Source organism: Nipponia nippon, unplaced genomic scaffold (genome assembly GCF_047370975.1).
Source record: "Nipponia nippon isolate SJK-2023a ecotype South Korea unplaced genomic scaffold, ASM4737097v1 scaffold_3, whole genome shotgun sequence".
NCBI lineage: Eukaryota > Metazoa > Chordata > Aves > Pelecaniformes > Threskiornithidae > Nipponia > Nipponia nippon.
The window spans coordinates 122,345,665-122,356,623 of record NW_028262347.1 but is presented as its reverse complement, the minus strand read 5'-3'; the positions used below and the strand labels follow the sequence as shown (position 1 = coordinate 122,356,623).

Genomic DNA, 10,959 nt, shown 5'->3' with positions numbered 1-10,959 from the left:
AACTTCTTTAATTTCATCTTGCTTAATTTCATTTCGTTTACAAGATATCATTTATGTGCATAGTCAATAAAAGATACTGCTATTGGTTGATTAATACAATCCCAGACCATTTAAAAGACCACCTCTTCAAAATTGCATAATGATGAAGGCAGCTTTTAATGTATTAGCGCTTTTTGGAAGGACTACTCTCTTCCTCAGGAAATAATGAATCGTTTGATGAAGGGCTTTAAACCATTTTTTTGTTTGTTTGTTTGTTTTTTCTCCAGTTCTCATCATGACCCAAAGATGACTAAGCCATCGATACTGCTTTTCAGGTTAGGTCTCAGCCACGAAAATGAAAGATGGTCTGAATCCTCTTTTGATGACATCAATGGCAAAGCATTCATATATTTAATAAGATCTTGTTTTCCTGCTGGTCTTGAAGTGAAGTAGGCCTACAGAAGGGATGAATGAGAGCAAGGCAATAAGACAAATACAAAAAATGGTTAACTTTTCTTTTGGTTAACATTACCAGACAAGAAGAAACAGGAGTTAAATTTCCAAGAAAGAACTCAGTGAGTGACTGATTTCAAAACAATAACCATTTTGAAAACTCCCACCATAACACAGGGCACCATATCCATCTACCTTTTTTGAGTGTAAGTCTCACATTCAAAAAGAACCAGTTCTGTAACAGAATATGCACAGCCAAAACAACACACTGACACTCTGCTCTTACGAACATGGGAAAAATCCACCAGGATTAGTCTTCCTTTCATGAAGTAGCTTAACCAGAAGAGTACTGAGGTCTGGTTTTGATACAGAGCTTAATATTTTTCCAAGGTACATCGCTGTCACTGCAGCCTGTGTTCAATAGGTTGACATCCCTCATGACTCCACTAGTGTAAAGCATGTGGATAAACCCCTCTAAAAAAGTCATTGCCTTTCAGTCAACTATAACTCTGCCTTGTCATCTCCCTTTTTTTTTTTTTTTTGAAAAAATGCAGTAAATGTTTAACATAAATCCAAACAATGAAAGAGCAAGTATTGGCTGCTTTCTCCTGTGTTCTTATCAGTCAGCGTACTCCATGTGGGTTACTGATAATGAAAGAAAACTTAAGTAAAACTCATGCAGAGAGACAGAGCCAAGCTGGAGTTCAAGATCAGCAAGCCACTGATGGAATAATTTGGAAAACTACCCAGCTCACAGTAGTACTGTGCAATTATTAGCTGTAAACAAATGGGGACAGCTTCAGTTTATTTTTACCAAGGACTCCTTATGACTGCTGTCAAGTGAGTTCCTTCCTGCAATGGAAGAAGTGAATTTAATCCACATTCATATAGATTATTTCCACGTCTACTACCTAATACATTTGTCTTTTTAAAACGCTTTTCTGATAAAGGTTCAGACCAGCCCTGAGAAAAGAAAAAAGCAACCACACAAGAAGGTTTAAGATTTGTGGAGGGAGCAAACAAGGAGAGAGACCCTGAAGTGATCTCTTATATCCTTTATATCATAATATTCTAGAACATCTTTGACTTTTCTTGTATTAAATTTCACCTGATAGTTGAGAGTCTAGCTACAAAATCTAATTATAAGGCAGAAAAGAAGAAAGTGATGAAGCTTTGTCTATGTCCTTAATCACTATTTGATTTTTATCAACCCTAGGCATAATAAACATCACCTGCAATTATCTCCCACGCAGAAAGATTACTTCCTTTTGTCATGAATACCTGTCATCCAGACCCAGGAGCCCTGGGTTGTTATTATTCGGGGCTCAAGGAACACCTGCGTTTTCTTGGCAAACTCTGGAAATGATAATGCTTTAGCAGTATTCATGTAAGAATTTCCTCTGCATTCATGAGTATCTCATTGATCTGGTAGCTATAAAGGAAGAAAAATTAAAGGAATTGCTGACTGATTTCTTTCCACAGTGCTGAGGATCGTCCACTCTTCATCACAAGTTTTAGATGGATTACATTGTCACAGAAAGTCCCCACTTTCATTATTTGCAGAAAGCTGAACCCCCCAAGGATCTGGACAGAAAGCTCAAAATGTGTTTTCACTTTCCTGACAATGATGTTTTCTCTAATGAAAAAGAAAAAAATCTCATTATTGCTAAAAAAAGATTTATTCTCTTTTCATTTTAAGTCAGTATAAGTCAATTAGCTCCAAGGAGTTGTTCATCCTCTACCTCTGGACCCTGGGAGGTGAGGAAGCACTGCAGCCAGGGATATCTCCATGCCTGGAGACACGGGTAGTGTCTCTGCAGCCCTGCAGCTAGATGATGCTGAAGCTTTTTTCTCTTCTAGGTACATTTTCTTTAAACTGAAACAACGTTTTCAAAAAAGGCTCTAAATGCAGAGAAATTGAGGTTGTCTTAATAAATATCCTCTGCAATATTTCTTCATTTGCAAGCAGTGTTGCCATTTTGCGTTTCCAGCTATCATCATTTCTCCCCTCTGTACATAGGCTTCTCCCTCTTTTTGATACCAGCTATGTAAGGTCACAGTAGATTTTGAATTTAGTTTCTTCTAACCTTTCTTGCAAGTTAGTGGAGGGAAGCAACCAAAACTTGAAACTCTGATACTTTCCTTATTTTTTTCTCAGTAGACCTTTTCAACATCTGACAGTCTGTCTTTTCTTCAGCATTATCTTAAGCGAAGGAAAGAGCATTACCATGAGTTATATTGGCGAGCACACACAGAGAATAAAAAATTCAATCCAATTAGTATAAACCGCATGTCTGCTTCTCGGGAAAACCTCTAACATACATTGGCAGGGCAGAGATTCAAGTGTCAGTGACCCATTTCAGATAAAAGACCTTTTGAAACAGCATTTCAGATCTAGCTACCAAATTGCACGCTAAGTCTCTTAGACAAGAGGATGTCTCCATTGAGTCATGCCTGCACTTTTTCAGCAAGGTATTTTGTCTGAAGGGCCTGGAGTAAGAGCCACCTTGCTGGCCATGCTCACACTCTGGAGGAACTTGGCAGTGGTGATCAATGCACAGTGATGTTCGGAAACACCTCGGAAGGAGTCAGACAAGAGAGCTCAAGTGCTCCATAAAGTGGCCCATGTGGACGCATGCTGTCTGGATTTCAAGGCAGCTTTGGCCAGAAGCAGTACTAATGCTGAACATTTGAGGTGAAAGAGGAATGTGTACTTTACGATGTATGAGTAAGCCTGTCCTCTGACTCCTGGCACTGAAGGACCTACTATCAAGACCAGCTAAAGGCCTCAATTATGGTTTCAAGGAGACCTTTATAACACTCAAAATCCCTCAAACCTTATTGTTCCAGCTGTGCCCTCTTCTTCTGGTCATGACCCTAACATGTCCTCCTTGCTCGGTGGAGGTCAACAGCTGCCTGCCAAAGCAGACTTTTGGGCTGCCAAAACAGAAAAGGACCTGCCCTGGGAGCAGGATATGGCATGCACTGTGGGAAGGCCTGTTTTATATATACAACGTGCATTTTAGTCCTCCTAATCCACTTGTCAAACCAGAAGATCATGTTCAGTAATACCTGTCTGCTTAGCAGATAGGGAATTAAGCTACTGGTTTAAATTCTGTTTATAATTTAGGAACTATGAGAGGAAAAGCGAGTGTGATTTTTTCTTTGTCATGTATGCAAACCACTGTATTGGAATATGTGCGATGACTGTACAGTTCCCTTTGGCCTGGGGAGGTCTTGCCGTGGCTGAGAGCATCTTGACAAAGCTCTGGGTGCAGCTCCCATGCCCACACTGTCACAGTGGGGCAGTCCAAGAGCAAAGAGCATGTCTGAAGCCATCCTAGATATCACAGCCTGCAGCCTGCTACCACGCTGCAGGCACTCAGCCTGCCTCCTTAGTTGCATCTAATATAAATCTGTTGGAGAGTATGATATCAATCCCTATTCACATCCATGTGAATTATTTCCCTACACATTACTCAGAGAAGGCAAGGTGATTGAAAGGGCAGAAAATCTGAATCTTTGATTCCAAAAGGCTGGAAGATTTCTGCTCATGAATTCCATGTGGTCCCTGGCATGGTTTCCAGAAGGACATCTCATAAGAATTTGCCCATCTTAGGGGCAAGTAAAAACTGCCTTAAAAAGACTTGATGGGCTGTCGCAGCTGGAGGAGATGATAAAGCAATGTTGAAGCAAACTCGAGAGCATTATCAACAAAGAGCTTGCTTGGTCTAATAAACTGAAAGTGTAATTCTAGAGGCAGCCCATCTCCCTTAGCAGCAGGGACATCCAAGCCATGTATTCCCAGGGTTCCCAAAGTAGAATAAAAGCTCATATTTATCCACTGAGTCATGAATCAGCTAAAATCAATATTTTCATTTTAAAGTATGGTTTGGGATTTTTTTTCTTTATATGCCTCGCAGGATGAGGACTGCACTGCTAAATCTCAGCTTTAAAATAATTTTCTCTGACAAGACATGCATCACTGAAAATATGGGTCTGTAATGAAAACGATGGCACAAGTTTATAGCACTGCAAACACAAACATGCAGTGACAGTATCTCAGACTAATGCTCTGATTTTTACATGTACGTTCTTCAAAAGTCATTTTGCGTTAGTGAGATCCCATGAGGAGATCCACAACAATTTGAGCAAAGCGTTTGTGTGGTTTTCCAGCATTAAATAAAATGGTCTAACCTGTGGTGGCAAAGGGGGTGTAGCAGTGTGTGAACCATCCTCCTGAAGATACTCTGGTGTGGATGGTGTCCCTGGCTATAGCAGCAAACCGTTACTACCTCTTCCTTGGTCAGATCACGTGGGAGTAGGGGCTGCAGTCAGTGCACCCCTGTCCTGCTACCATCCCAGAAAGGAGTGGAGGCTCATTACAGCCTCAGCTTGCTCTAAATTATCCACAGAGATCCCACAATGAGGAAGGCAGAAAAATAGCTTCTCTCCCGCATTCCTGAGCTGATAACAAGAAAACTGGATTATTAATCTTGTTCGTTCTTCTTATACTTCTCTCTTTCCTAAGAGAAATATAGCTATTTCTTTCCTGAGCATGATAATAACCCTTGCTTCTGTAATCTTTCTTGGCAAATTACTATAGATAGATAGATAGACAGAGATACAGATAGAGATATAGATAATATCCATGAATATTCCAGGATATTACCTTTATCCACCAAAGGATAAGATTACTTGCTGTGCAACTTTATTAAGCACTATGTTAGATGACTTTCACCATAGAAAGTTGTATTATAATGTGGGTGAAAAAAGCACAGGACCTGCAATAAAAATTCTAAGAGGTGATACATTATCCAAACTGAACTTTAAATCTTCTAAGAGATGCTGGTAACAAAGTGCTATTTCTCATTTCCTCAATTTTTTTATTGCCCCATTGCAAGATGCTATACTTTGCATGTAGAAAGCCAAGGAGGCATTTCCTGATAATCTGATTTTCAGAATAACATAGAATATATCATTTCAGTAATTCCTGAATCAGATGTGTCATATTAGTTCCAAGATAAATTAAGAGAAGGATTTTGCCTATATGTTTATTACAGGAGCATGTATTCTAAGGACTGTGTTTATGTGAGCACCTGTAGATATAGGTGAGTATGGGCTTTGAAAAGCGGGAATTGGGAATTGTGACATACCTTACAAAAACAATGATCTGCTCAGACTTCCAGCCATACTAGCAAAATATGTCCTAGCTACATACTTGGATCACCTGGGATGTCTCCTGACTGCAACCAGGCTCTGCAGTTGCAGAAATCGCCCTATTTATCTGCTTCTGTCTCTACCAGGGGAAGATGCTTTAAAATATAGCCCTCATTATTAAGTTCTCCTTCGGTGATTTACTGAACATATGTTGAAAGGGTTTGGGTGGGGTTCTTTTAACAAGAACAGTATCCTTATTTTGTTTTCTCCAAAGCTACTCTTTCCAAGTTTGCTGAGTCTGTTAGCCCTGAGCATTTCATTTCCAGATGAGTGTGGCTGCATTACTTGTTTCTTCAGTACAGCAAGATAAAAGGGACAAGCAGAACACGGTGTTTTCTAATAGGACCTGAAAAACTATGGTTTCTGGGTTAGGACTGTTTTTTTTCAAAGAAAAATCTCGTAGGTGAGAAAGACATGACAAGAAAAAAGTCTTTCTCAACTAATACGCTGAAGAAACTGTTCAGGAACAGTTAATCCCCCCAAAAGATATTTCTTGAGCAATTTTGGCAAGATTAGCTAGAAAAGACTATTACTTATGTGTCTTGCTGTTATCTGCGGCATGGGTAGGAAGTGTCAAGACAAAAGTCTACTGGGGTTTCGATACTGTAGGTCATTCTTTCTTCTGCAATCAGCATTATTTCTCATTCACGTCACTGCTATCCTCTTTTCATTATTCGCTTTAGACTTCCACCCCTACGGCATACAGTATTTAAGGCCTGATCCTAAGCTTGCTGAAGTTAGTAGAAAGGCTTATGGAAAGACCTGTGGAAATACTCTGAGGGCTTTTAATTAACGCTTGTTAAGCTTTTCACCAAATAGGGAAAAGCTTCCCAAAGAGGGAAAAATAATTGGTTTTAGTTGCCTTCCTGCATTAGTTTGGAAAGGCTACTTGTGAGTAATTCCCGCACTGGCAGATCATGCATCAAGTCATGAAACTACAGGCATGGCCATTAGGTACATTATATCAAAAAAATGTGAAAAAATAAACACAACAGTTAATTCACAACCAGTCGATCATTCATGAAAAAAAAAAGGCTGAAAAGCTGTGACTGATGCTAACCACAAGAGAGATATTTGCATTTCAGATTTATGTCATTGTGTGATGCTGTCTTCTATGCACTGACATTATATAGTAGTTGATCTGTTGGATCAGCACAATCACTGTATTTATGCTTCTTGCTAAAGACAAAATATAGCAGATCTGGGTAGAGCTGAGTCCAACAGAGCACCAACAGTCTCAGGGATGAGCACCCCATGACCTTTACTAGTATGAGGTATCACAGGGCACCAAGGTATATATGATACCAGCCATCCTAATATAAACCAGCACGTGGAATAATCAATTCTGCATGGAACTGCAAAGATGTCTTGTTACTGAGTAGTCTATAATGTGATTGACCAGGAACTAGCTAACTATAGCAGATAAAACTAATCTGCTTTAAAGGGAAATGAGGTAGAAGCCGTACAAAACATCTGCTTATGGGCGTAGGTGTGGGTCTCCACTGAGTTGTAAAAGCCCGAAACATGAACAGGTTGTCACGCTTTCCAGAGCCGTGGAGACATTTCTTTGCACTGGACTCCTGTGCCCATGTTGTCTCTTGATGGGACTGAAAGGAAAGATGAGTGACCACCAGTCCCTGTAAGTGCCCATTTGAAGCCTTCACCAACTTCCAACCCATCTTGCTCAGCAAAGTGTCGCCAGTCTAAAGGGTTTTTTTCAATCAATTTTTACTTTACTTGTTGATAATTGAAAATCTTCAACATGTGTCTGTAAAGATCCCTCCATCTTTTTGTTTTCCAGGGGAAAATTATGAGTACGTGTCTCAGTTCACATCTCTTGGGTCCTTGCAACCCACAGTGTATGTTGAACAAGCTCAAATTAGTGTCCCATTATTATGCTCTACCCTGTACAAAGCGTAATTAAAGCACCCTGACCACCCAATCATCACAACCCTCTGAGATTAACCTTAATCTTTCCTGCCTATTTTAAACCACATTAAGCCACAATAAGCCAAGGTTAGCCTGATTGCAGAAGTCCCAATGAGCTCGCATAGTAGGACATAATGGTTTCTTTCTGGTATAACTTTGCTCCCCAAATAATCAATCGTCACTATGTGGTTGTTCAGATGGGGATGATCTTAGTTTTGAATCTGGAGTGGTGGAGAAATTCATGCCTCTGGAGCTGGGGCAACCAACAAGCCATCAACCATGTCCCTCAAAAACACAACAGAAATGAAACCCCGTAAGATGCTCTACTTCTTATTGAGTAAATGCATTCAGGGATATGAAAGTAAAGACCAATCCAAATTTGAAGGCTAGGCTGAGACCCTTTTAAGAGTTTGACCTCTTATTCCTAAGAAACGCCCAAAGGAAAGCACATTATTCCTATCTTCTGTGAAATATGGCTTACCACATTTCAGAAAGGAAGTAGTTGTGCTGTCATGCTTCTAGTTTGTTTATTGCCCCAACAGGCTGAATTACAGAGTCATGGATTTCTGTAGTACTCTAATGCTTTAAAAATTGTTTTTTGTTCATAAATATGAAAAAGCTTCCTAAACAGCAATTATCCCTTTAACAGAAAGAGTTTTATATTTGTGTGGCCCTTTTTGTTCGCATCGTGATTTTAAGTGCAATAAGAAGCCTGTACTAGATAAGATACATTACAAGTTTTAGAGTTAATTTAGTTAGTTTAATTATAAATACATATTTTATTCAGCTTCTTATCTGAAATTTATCAGCCTCAAGATACTCTGTAGCCAAGGTAATCATTCAATATTTAACAAACTGTGTAGGCATAGATTGCCATTAGAATTCAATAAGAGTGGTATTTCAAAGAGCATTTTGGATAAGGGCTGATACACATCCAAGTGGTTTGTGCAATACACACATGCATGGAAAGTTTTCCAGTTCTATAGAATAAGACAAGATTGCAAAGGCATAGCAAATGGTTCAAAATGGGGTAGAAGTCCTCAACATCATGTCCAGTTTAATATGGGCTTAGCAGACAGACTGGTTTAAAAAACACTAGTTCTTCTCTTCTCATCAGCGCAAAGCAACTCACCTCCTTCCTGCGACTCTGCTCTTTTCTTGTAGCTGCCATAACTTCCTTGGGAGACTGTCGTGGTTTAACCCCAGCCAGCAACTAAGCACCACGCAGACACTCGCTCACTCCCCCCCGGTGGGATGGGGGAGAGAACTGGAAGAGTAAAAGTGAGAAAACTCATGGGTTGAGATAAAGACAGTTTAATAGGTAAAGCAAAAGCTGCGCATGTGAGCAAAGAAAAGCAAGGAATTCATTCACTCCTTCCCATGGGCAGGCAGGTGTTCATCCATCCCCAGGAAAGCAGGGCTCCATCACGCCTAATGGTGACTTGGGAAGACAAACGCCATCACTCCAAACGTCCCCCCCTTCCTCCTTCTTCCCCCAGCTTATATACTGGGCATGATGTCATACGGTATGGGATAGCCCCTTGGCCAGTCTGGGTCAGCTGTCCTAGCTGTGCTCCCTCCCAGCTTCTTATGCACCTGGCAGAGCACAAGAAGCTGAAAAGTCCTTGACTGGTGTAAACTCTGCTCAGCAAGAACCAAAACATCAGTGTGTTATCAACATTATTCTCATCCTAAATCCAAAACACAGCACTATACCAGCTACTAGGAAGAAAATTAACCCTATCCCAGCTGAAACCAGGACAGAGACTAAGATTACAAAACTGAGTTTTAATATGATTTATTTACTGGACCTGAAGAGGAGTAACCACAGCAAAATCAGCTTGGTGTCATCATGAGTCCAGGGAAAGAGCATTCAGATGTTGTGGGCATCTTGTGTCAAACCAGACTGCAATGCAAAGTTTTGATTTAGTTTAATGACTCCAAATTACACATTTTGACTTGGGCACATCCAAACCTTTTGCTTCCATTTAAAAAGTTAAAACCAAATGTTCTGCCATATCCATGCTTTTTTAAACTTTCCATTCTGCAAATCACTCAGTTTGCTGAATTTTCAGCCCAGCTTAGGAAGAAAAACATCAAGCTTTTCCACAGAGTGGAAAAAGAGCTGGGAAAAAATGCTTATGCTAAACCTAATTGGCAGTAAGGAATAATATCAGATTTCTGAAAAAATGTTTATGTATGGCAACCCTTGCTGCTTAACTGGCAGGCAGGCGGAAAAATGCAGCTAGATTAGCAGTGTCCCAAACTCCTGGCTTTCCTGAAGAAAGCGGCACCGGCTGACACAAGTGCCAGATCAGCAGCGGTGAGGTGACTGCGGAGCCTCGAGAAGGAACAGGGGATCCAGGTCATTCCCAGTTCTGCGACGTTTCTGCTGAATAACCAGAGCAAGAAGCTTTCAGTCCCCCCAGCTGCAGCTTCCCCCGCGGCAGCTGAGGAGCCCGCAAGCCCCTTACGTAAAGGCTTCTGCTATTTAAAGTGTTCAAATGTACAGATACAAATTCCTCCGTGTGAGCAACGCACCGTTGCGTTTTCCTACCTCTTCAGTTAATGAGAGGATTTCTCATGGCAGCATCTCTGTGGTCTGTCAGACCTCACTGTGGTCCTCTTCCACACGGAAAATGCAGTCAAATGCATTGAATCCAATTAAGTTCACATTTAAAATTAGAATGAGAAATAATTGACACTGAAAGTCTGGGAAATTCTTCACACAGAAAAGAAGTGACGAGGTTTGCTTTCCCATAAACTTGCTAAAAGCTTAAATATCACTGTGCTCTAGGAGAGTTTGGGTAAAAAGTTATATTTGATTCTGAAAAACCAACAGGAAAATGGTATTTGGAAATGGAAATGTTTTTGTTTTCACAACGAAACCCTCAGCAAACATGATCCTCTCTCCCCCTCAGATTTGTGTGACAAGTTTCACTGGCTCAAATAAAATATACTTATTTCCAGAGAACTCTTTCAAGAAAATTATTTTGAAATGAGTTGACTTTGGTTGTTATCCTACACTTTTTCACATTTTATTAACCTGACTTTTAACAGATGGCGTTTAATGAATAATTACACAGTAATGAAAAAAATATTTTGCATTGAAAGCAAGCTTTATGCAGATTCACTAATCAATTTAGACACTGTATCTCATTTGTTTATAGTACATCTCCCCATTGGAGTGTAATTATCTAACTTCGTATCACCATTTAACTGTCTAAATTAAAGGAAATAAAACAGAGTTGAAGTAACTAATTGTCAGCGTTAGTCACCAATTTGTATTGAAATTTTAATCAGTACAGAAGAGCATGTGATCTTAAAATATTCTAGGCTTTTATAGATATTGAAGAATAATATTTGTGAGTGCTTCCC

The 10,959-nt window shown here is 40.0% G+C and overlaps 1 long non-coding RNA gene across 1 annotated transcript; it reads right to left on the bottom strand.

The window, feature by feature from the left end:
- Nucleotides 1-346: 346 nt before the first annotated feature.
- On the bottom strand, nt 347-9,482 carry LOC148054889 (uncharacterized). The gene is made up of 3 exons (XR_015706887.1): nt 9,393-9,482; nt 8,714-8,848; nt 347-434 (listed from the first exon to the last, which is right to left on the bottom strand). It is a non-coding gene; the product is annotated as an uncharacterized LOC148054889 (long non-coding RNA).
- Between the last annotated feature and the right edge of the window lie 1,477 nt (nt 9,483-10,959).